Genomic DNA, 9,188 nt, shown 5'->3' with positions numbered 1-9,188 from the left:
GCTAATCTAGATTCAGGAGGTGAGAAGAAAGAGGTTAATTGGGGATTTTGGGTAACTGCCTTAGCAGATGCTCCATGCTTATCTGTAGCTATGTGCTTGCTGATATCATTATATCCCCCATGACTTACAGAAAAATCAGATGTGCAAAACTCACAAAAAGCAAATGAAGCTCCCCGCCTTGATTTTTTAAGGAAAGGGTGCTTTTCTCGCCAAGAATCTTTAAACAAGCAAATTCTTTTTGCTGCTTTCTTTGTTGCAGCTCTTTCGTTTGCTTCTGCCATAGCTGACTATTGTCACTACTGCCTGCTTTATACCCTGCTAGCTATCATCGTGGAGACAAAGACAAAAATACAACACATATTGAAGTACTGTAAATACGCAACACAGAGACACACACATTCTATTTCAGATACAATATATTCAGATACAATATATATTGTGGACATATATTTATAGAGCCTTATTCTAAATTGGACACATTTGCAGCCACCTTTCTGTACTGCCTATTTGCTTCTTTATGGTAGAATGCATCCATGGATAATGAATATCAATGCATCCCACCCACTGATTTTCTGTCCGCAGCTGCCATCACTAATATATGTATTTGCACACACTACATGTTGGGTGCAAAGCATCTGTTTGAGACAGGTGTCCCATTCTGCCCTGCATGCTACGAGTGAGCATGGAGTCGGCTTACATGCTCCTGGCACTCCTATGACCCATTGCAACAACACATGTGAAGTAGAATACACAACTTAGTAAATTTCCCTCATGGTGCGTACACACTTGGTGAATTGAGCTAGTGACATAACCACCACAATGTTGCTGATGGCTATGTCACTCAGTGTTTTGCTACATTGCTGGCTTTCCTAGCGATATAACAACGTAAAAGCACTCTCCTACTATGTTGCTAGCTACATATCAGATTAAGTGAAAATGCAAGTGAATTTAGCAATGTAGGACTGCTCAAGTAGACTACATCGCTAAATTGCTTGCATGTCGCTCACCATGAGTGATGTATACATGAGCGACATAGCCCGTCACTTAATTTATTCACCTGAAAGTGAATAAAATAGCAATGTAGTGGATATGTCATGCTCTAGATCGCGTAATGTGTATGCACCATCATTTGTCAAAAGAAAGTAATGGTGATGTGCAAAGACAGTATGAAAAGCTAGGGACACTCACCTGAATAGTATCCACGAAACTTGAAGTAGAATCTTTCGCTATTTTCCTCCTGTCATGGAGTAGAAGTTGCTGCAAAAGTTAGCATGTCTCCGCTTCATACAGTGACCGGTGTTGCCAAATCTGAAATGGAAAGGAACCAAACGTGAATTTCAAAGCATAAATACCTTCACAGCAGTCAGGAGAAAGCAAGGTTTGAAAATGGCTAGTCTAAGTTTTACCCCAATTAATTCATCACAACTCCTGATAAGGAATGAATCATCACTTGTCTTGAAGGAATAACTGCCAATCTAATGATGGCCATTAAAAATTCTGTTTTTTTTATTCCATCACATAAAATCATTATATTACTTTCCTCCCATATCCAACATAGATATGTCCCCTGACACTCACATTTCAAAAACAGACCTACTAGGGATGCCAATCCCGGGGCATTTTTTTCAATCCGGGAATCAGGATTGAAAAATGCTCAATCCCAGGATTCCCGGGATCCTGGGATTGGCATCACTAAAAGAAAACCACCCCACTCTCCTCCACATTGCCTTACTTTGAGTGGGGCAGGTGGCAGCGGAATGGAGGGAGGCTGCTTGTGTGATGCCGAAGGGCGGCTAGTTACTGGACTGTGCAGCCAGGAGAAGTCCGGTGGCGTGCGGATTCAGTGCTGGGACCTGCGAAGCGTGACCCATCGGTCCTCCGGTGTCACAACTTGCTCGCACCTGACCTCTCCCAGCCGCACAGTCACGCCTAACCTGGTGGTTACAGTGGCAGGCGAGTTCAACTTCTCAGTGAAGAGCTCCAGACTCCGGTCCAGTAATAGAGAGCGGCGGTGCGGGGGCGTGTTCAGTTGTCTGCACACTGCGTGACGCGCAGCGTGACCTCTGACCACATCACGCTGCGCCTCTGAGCTGCAGTGCACAGCCATGACAGGAGTAGCTGGGAAGCGTCCGAGCGAGTGCTCAGACGCTGCCCAGCATTAGACTAGTTTAATCTGGCCGATCCCGATATCGGCCACCCTAAGACCTACCTTTTGTAGTCTGTTGTTGGTTGTGTTGTAGATGGAATCTTAAGCGTGGCCAGTTAAGAGATTCACAAAGCTGTCCACCGTCTGTTACAATAAAAAAAATGTTTAAGATATTAAAATATATTTATCTTTGAAGAAAAAAGTTTTTATCTGTATTGTTTTGGATGTGAAATGCATTCATAACATTATAAAACCTATATTAGACAGCAATCTAGATCAATGTTTTAATATAATGATGAAAATGACAATTATATCAAGATGTTGATCTAGATTGCGGTCTACTGGCTGTTTTATTTCTAAAGCAAGACACTGAGTGCCACTCCACTGCATCTACAGATGGAGCCCGCCTCATGTAGCAGGAGTCTGGCGGTGGGATTGCCCTGTGAGGGGACGTGCACACACGAGATGCTCGCACATCCCCTTCCGATGGAGCTCCATGATGGTCCCCGCCGCCTCCCCGCACTCCCCCGAACCCTGAATGCCTCCCTGAGGTGGAGACGGGCAGGGTTCCCATCTCCCACTGCCAAAAGACTCACGCATCCCAGTACGATGGAGTACCTCTCCGCCAGTGGTCACCAGTGGGGACATTTTGGCAACCCCCTGTGCTGAACGAGAGGCACTCCATCTGTGTGTGTGTATGTATATATATATATATATAACGGTTGTAGATCCGGCACTCCTGCTGACCTGGATAAATAACCTGGGTGCCCTTGCAAGGGATTGATAGAAGAACTGTAGGTGTAGAGGTAGCCCAAAGCCGGACAGTACACCACACGGCACTCCAGTGGTTCAGTGGAAAAACTTTAATTAGTGCAACAGTTTTGGAGCTTGACGCTCCTTCATCAGGCGAACAGCATAACCGGTTATGCTGTTCGCCTGATGAAGGAGCGTGTACTGTCCGGCTTTGGGCTACACCTACAGTTCTTTTATATATATATATATATATATATATATATATATATATATATATATAGACGTGTGTAGGACGGCGGCACTCGGAAAAAAAAAGACACAACACACATGCCTTGTTTCACCACAGACTTTATATATATATATATATATATTACTACATCATACAATTATATAAAAGCTATATAAACTACAACATATACTTTACTCTATTGCGGCCGGCGAGGGGGTTAAACGGTGGGGATCGCAGAAAACAAGTGATCATCGTTGTTTTAACCCCCTCGCCAGCCGCTCTCTGTATTCAACGTTCCCAAACAGCGAGGCTTGTGGCGAATGCAGGGAGTCCACTGCATTTAGCAGAGAGTCTCGCTGTTTCAACGGCCGTATACGCCAATTTCCCCTCGCTACAAAAAGCGAGGAGGAAGCGGCGTATGCAGGGGGGTCAGTTAAATACTGACCCTGCGAGATGTGACAGCGAGCAGGCAGCGCTGCTCGCTGTCCAAGCTCGCCATCAGCATTGAATATACACTTATATATAGCTATATGATAATTATATAACTATACAGGGCACATTATCATATATCTATATATAAATATATATATAAATAAATATATATAAATAAATAAATATATTTATTTATATATCTATATATATATATAAAATATCCAGTATCTGGCATAATAAATAGTTATTTTGTGCTTACTAGTGACCTTCAGGCAGACAGTAAAGAAACGCCAGCCCCAGCTTACACAGAGAACAAGCCAGCCAGCCCACGATCCTTCTAGCAATCACTGAGGCGTGGCTGGGCGGCACGCCAGCGTCACGCGTCATAGGGGGCGGGGCCAGACATCGCTGCCGTGACGATGTACTGTTTTCCCCCTAGTAGCAGCTACAATAGCTGCTAGGGGGAGAAAATGCTTAGGCACTGCAGCCCAGGCCGTGTCTCCGATGAAGCGGGCGGCGGATGCGCACATGTGCTAGAACGTCCTCCTCGTGCCCCAGGGAGCACCGCGGCGATTCGGGGAGCGAGCGGACGGCAATGAATGCGCACACACTAGCGCCGAAAGGCAGGCATACAGCAGTGACAGCCCGCAGTGTCCCGCGGGCGGGGGAGGTTGCAGCGGGAGCTATTACACTGATTATCTCCCGTGGCAACCTCCCCCGCCGGCGGGACACTGCCGGCCGCGGGTGGGACAGCGGGACAGTCACCGATAATCGTGACTGTCCCGCTAAAATCGGGACAGTTGGGAGCTATGGGACCATTAGGTCCAAGCTACATTGATTTAAAATCATGCACCATTGACGGCAAAAATCTGGGCTGCTGCGTCCGATAGTGGGTTGATTCCGGAAGCGGAAGCCGCGTGGTATTAAGGGCCCCATACATCAGCAATTAATTGTGACAATTTTCAGATATGGAGATGATTGCCACAATTAATTTTAGATGTGTGTTCTCCCCCTTTTGGCAATCACAATCAAAATCGCCAATCGATTGCTTAATCAGGTTTTTAAACATGTTTAATAATCTGGTATTATCTGCAGATCTTTTTTTATATGTGTGGGCATTCCCAATTCGTCTTCTTCATCTATTTACATTATGAACAGCTGAAATGACAATCGATTGGGCAATTTCCAGATATGAAGATGCAATCTTAAGATGGAAAAATCTGCCGATCACTGAACTAAATCTGTAATGTGTGGGCAAAGTCAGATAGATTGTAAAATCCATTTATCTGGCCAAAAAATCCCTGGATCTGGAAATCCATAAATTGTGATTGCTGATGTATGGGGCCCATTAGTTTATCTTTATGATATTGAGAAATTGTAAGACCATGAAGCTCCAATTCAATTAATCTTTTTCTCAGTTTTGATAAATCAGCATACACATCAGCGGGGCTATCTACATCCAAACATAATTTGGACGTATCAGAAAAGAGAATTTTAGATATGTCTTTTTCTAAAAAGCGTTTTGTTCCCGTGAGGTCACCCACCTCAGGTTCCATGCTATTTATGTCAAGAGATATCTATGACACAATACAGTGGTAATCAGAATATGAAAAAGGGTGACCCTAAGGTCGCACAGAAGCGCTAATATGTCTACACAATTAAGAACTCTCTATAATTTGTGTCTAAAAAAACTAATGTTCCCTTTGGGTATAACTGCCGCCTCCTACAGAGGAGTGGGATAATGTTTTGGACAATTGTTCAAAAAATCTGATGAGGTTACTCATCAGGTATAGAGAAACAAAAGTACAAGTGATCCAAAAAGAAATAGAGGGGATACAGGATCAATTAAAGAAATGTGTAGGTGATCCCGACTTTGTGAAAAGAGATCAACAAGTAAATAAAAACGTGGAGGAGTTTGAAAATTCTCTAATCTATAGAAAAAATAGTAAAATGAATAGAGATAAGATAGATTACGAACAAGGGGAGGTACATACATATAATAAAAATAAATGGGAAACAAAATATCCCGCAAATAGAAATAGTCCAAAGATGTCCCATAGGACTGATCAGGAAGTAACAAATGTCAGATTTAACAAAGGCTACAATAATAGACCAAAATTTAGACAGAATTCTCAAAGAGAGGGAGGGTCCAGATACAATGGTAATTTTGTAATACCAACAAGAAATAGGTATGATCCCCTTGAAAATCGAACCCCAGAGTACCGCAGATCATATGCTCAAACTAGACCATATGAAAATGAGAGTAGGAGGAACTGGAGAGAAGGGGAATATAACACCCCCCTGAGAGGAAGGGAACAAGATTTTTTAGGGATCACTCCCAAACAAAATTATCCACCATACAGACACGAAAACCTGAATGTGCTAAAAAGATCAAGAGATCACGATACAGAGGGAAACGAGGAGGACGAAAGCAGAAAAGGAAAGAACCAAAAAAGATAGCGACAGGGAAAGGTATCTACAATCTTTCAAAAAGAGTACTAAATAAGGATGAAACTAGCCTCCTAGAAAAAGGGTTAAACTTTGCCCCAGCAAGTAAACCAAACCTTTTTGAATTATTTATCGATCTTAACCGTTATGTTAGAACATTAAGCCAAAAAAACAACAAAAGGAAGACGGTTATTCGGTTACACTAGATACTGGCGATGATATCCTGATTGAGATCCTTGAATCTCTATCCACTGAGGAGATGGTAACAACTGAGAATATACCTCTATATGATGTAAAAAACAAAGAGAGTAGTGGGACGAGATTCAGGAACCAATCAGAATTCTACCCATTACAATATAGGGGACCGTATTTGGAGAGTTTTTATAAGACCACTATGGAAGATTTTAGAAAATTGTGTGACAAATCGGAAAAAAAATACTTTGAGAGATAATTTAACTAAAAAAGAACGGTTAGCAATTAAAACATTATGTGAAGACCATAGCCTAACTATAAAACAGGCAGATAAGGAGGGAGGGATCGTTATTATGGATACCACTGATTATCTAAAAGAGTCATACAGACAGTTGGGGGATGAAAATTATTATACAAAGCTAAAAAAAGACCCCACTATAATCTTCCAAAATGAATTTAAACGGTACTTGTGGAGTATCACGGCTCCCATCGTATGGCATCGTATGCCATATGTAGTGGCATACGATGGCATACGATGCGATGCGATGTTTTACCGATTTTTTAGCATTTTTGCTCAAAAATCGTATGCCATCGCATGGCATCGTATGCCATATGTAGTGGCATACGATGTCATACGATGCGATACGATGTTTTACCGATTTTTGAGCAAAAATGGTCAAAAATCGGTAAAACATCGGATAACATCGTATGCCATATGTAGTGGCATACGATGTCATACGATGCGATACGATGTTTTACCGATTTTTGAGCAAAAATGGTGAAAAATCGGTAAAACATCGCATGGCATTGTATGCCATCGATGCGATACGATGTTTTACCGATTTTTGAGCCATTTTAGCTCAAAAATCGTATGCGATCGCATCGGATGCCATACGATGGCATCCGATGCAATGCGATGGCACCCGATTTTGCACTGAAATGCATCAGAATGCATTGAAATGTGTATTAAAGTAGTGAAATGCCCCCAAATGCCATTTTTCATAGTGCACCACCCCCACTATCAACGTCAACCCGAAGCGTGGCGAGCGCAGCGAGCCCGCGAGGGGCGGCGGTACGCGTCCTACGACCTTTTCATACCCCCACTATCCACGTCGGCGTGGAGTTGAGAATAGAATAGTGTGGCGAGCGCAGCGAGCCACCGAGCCCGAAGCGTGGCGAGCGCAGCGAGCCCCGCGAGGGGACGCGGATACCTGTAAAGCCCGCGAGGAGACACGTATAGCTGTGAAGGTATCCGCGTCCCCTCGCGGGTCTCGCTGCGCTCGCCACGCTTCGGGCTCGGTGGCTCGCTGCGCTCGCCACACTATTCTATTCTCAACTCCACGCCGACGTGGATAGTGGGGGTATGAAAAGGTCGTAGGACGCGTACCGCCGCCCCTCGCGGGCTCGCTGCGCTCGCCACGCTTCGGGTTGACGTTGATAGTGGGGGTGGTGCACTATGAAAAATGGCATTCTGATGCATTTCAGTGCAAAATCGGGTGCCATCGCATCGCATCGGATGCCATCGTATGGCATCCGATGCGATCGCATACGATTTTTGAGCTAAAATGGCTCAAAAATCGGTAAAACATCGTATCGCATCGATGGCATACGATGCCATGCGATGTTTTACCGATTTTTCACCATGTTTGCTCAAAAATCGGTAAAACATCGTATCGCATCATATGACATCGTATGCCACTACATATGGCATACGATGTTATCCGATGTTTTACCGATTTTTCACCATTTTTGCTCAAAAATCGGTAAAACATCGTATCGCATCGTATGACATCGTATGCCACTACATATGGCATACGATGTTATCCGATGTTTTACCGATTTTTGACCATTTTTGCTCAAAAATCGGTAAAACATCGTATCGCATCGTATGACATCGTATGCCACTACATATGGCATACGATGTTATGCGATGGCATACGATTTTTGAGCTAAAATAGTCAAAAATCGGTAAAACATCGTATCGCATCGTATGACATCGTATGCCACTACATATGGCATACGATGTTATGCGATGGCATACGATTTTTGAGCTAAAATAGTCAAAAATCGGTAAAACATCGCATCGCATCGTATGCCATCGTATGCCACATGCGATGCGATGCGATGCGATTTTTAGCATACGATCTGCATACGATGCAGGTCGTGGGAGCCGTGATACTCCACAAGTACCATTTAAACATTTGTTGGATGAAGGGATGCACGTGGGAGCTATATCGAAAGAGGTTCGCACTTTTCTTTATGTTATGAGCTATATCGAAAGAGGTTCGCACTTTTCTTTATGTTATACAACCGGTTATACCAACGTATTATTTTTTGCCAAAAATTCATAAGACCCTGACCTGCCCTCCAGGCAGGCCAATTATAGCTGGAATTGGATCCATGACCAATAATTTGTCTTATTTTGTAGATAGCCACTTACAGAAGTATGTTGTCCAGTTAAGTTCTTATATAAAAGACACTACACATTTTTTACAGAAAATTGCAATGGTGGAATGGAAGGAAAACTATTACTTTATTACTAGTGACGTAGAGTCACTGTATTCTAATATTGATCACCAAATAGGTTTGGAGGCGGTCAAATATTATTTGACCCAAGATCCCGACATAACACATGAATTAAGCACATTTATTTTGCAGTCCATTAAATTTATTTTATCACATAACTATTTTGGGTTTGATTCACAATTTTATTTACAGTCTAAGGGTACCGCCATGGGGACCAGGTTCGCCCCCAGTTTTGCCAACCTTGTCATGGGGCGTTTTGAGGAGCACCATGTATGGGGCGGCGGACATGGGGGGAACCTGGTCCTCTATGGTAGGTACATAGACGATTTAATTTTTGTTTGGGAGGGGGATTTAGAGTCAGTTGTTAATTTCACTAATAGTTTAAACGACAATTTATTTGGTCTTAAATTTACTAGCACATACCATGAGGAGGGTGTGAACTTTCTCGATATAGCTCTTACG

At 43.1% G+C, this 9,188-nt stretch overlaps 1 long non-coding RNA gene across 1 annotated transcript in view; it reads right to left on the bottom strand.

Moving 5' to 3' along the window:
- Positions 1–1,201: 1,201 nt before the first annotated feature.
- Positions 1,202–9,188, bottom strand: part of LOC146028025 (uncharacterized) — a 49,825-nt gene continuing 41,838 nt past the window's right edge. The window contains exons 2-3 of the long non-coding RNA XR_014455176.1: positions 2,210–2,290; positions 1,202–1,308 (exon numbers count right to left, since the gene is read on the bottom strand). This is a non-coding gene — a long non-coding RNA (uncharacterized LOC146028025). The remainder of the gene's footprint in view (positions 1,309–2,209; positions 2,291–9,188) is intronic.

Source organism: Crinia signifera, chromosome 1 (assembly GCF_055691185.1).
Source record: "Crinia signifera chromosome 1, ASM5569118v1, whole genome shotgun sequence".
Taxonomy (NCBI): domain Eukaryota; kingdom Metazoa; phylum Chordata; class Amphibia; order Anura; family Myobatrachidae; genus Crinia; species Crinia signifera.
This window is presented reverse-complemented; position numbering and strand designations above follow the sequence as displayed.